General features: G+C 36.5%; 1 non-coding gene across 1 annotated transcript; it reads left to right on the forward strand.

The window, feature by feature from the left end:
- Positions 1 to 373: 373 nt before the first annotated feature.
- On the forward strand, positions 374 to 505 carry LOC114634761. The gene has a single exon (XR_003713378.1). It is a non-coding gene; the product is annotated as a small nucleolar RNA SNORA17 (small nucleolar RNA).
- The last annotated feature ends 200 nt before the right edge of the window (positions 506 to 705 follow it).

Raw genomic sequence — 705 nt, forward strand, 5'->3', positions numbered from 1 at the left:
TTGTTTGTTTTGATTTTCTGGAAATTCCTTTAAATAACTTGCTCATTGTCTATTGGTGTCATGATATAAAGCTTTCAAGTTTCTCCCATAGTTTATAAATAATCCCTTCTTCTGAATTAGGACACTGTGAATAATATCTGCTATTCTGTGACCCATATATTAAATTTTCCCATTGTGCCCAAAATGGAGAAAATTCTTGTCCTAGTTTCATTTGTCTTACTGTGATGCATACTTCTGAAATAAGAGTATTTGGCTTACAATTCCTGGCTATTATTCCTTATTTAGGGAAATTAAGGCAAGAATTTAGAGCATCACCCAACATATATATATATATACAATTCTGTAATAACTGTAATGTTAAAATGTTCTTTAAACTGTCTCTGGAAGCATTGTAGGTATGGTTACCTTGTCACATATGTGACAGTAAGTGGCACAGAGGAGAGAGTCTAAGTTTCCTTTCAATGTTCTCACCTGTGAACATCTGAATGGTTAGTACCCTTACACTCTCTGAAAAAAGAAAGAAAGAAAGGAATCTGAGAAGACCAACAGTTTTGTGCCACACCTAGATAGGTAGCTTGTCCAGGACAACAAGTGTCTGTTCTGCAAAGGTCTGGACAGGCTCCCAGCACTCATTTCTCTTCTTCCAATTCCTACCATGGTAGTCTGTAGTCTCCAACTGGAGCCAAATGAACCCTTTATCTAGAG

Source organism: Grammomys surdaster, unplaced genomic scaffold (genome assembly GCF_004785775.1).
Source record: "Grammomys surdaster isolate TR1022 unplaced genomic scaffold, NIH_TR_1.0 1087, whole genome shotgun sequence".
Lineage (NCBI taxonomy): Eukaryota > Metazoa > Chordata > Mammalia > Rodentia > Muridae > Grammomys > Grammomys surdaster.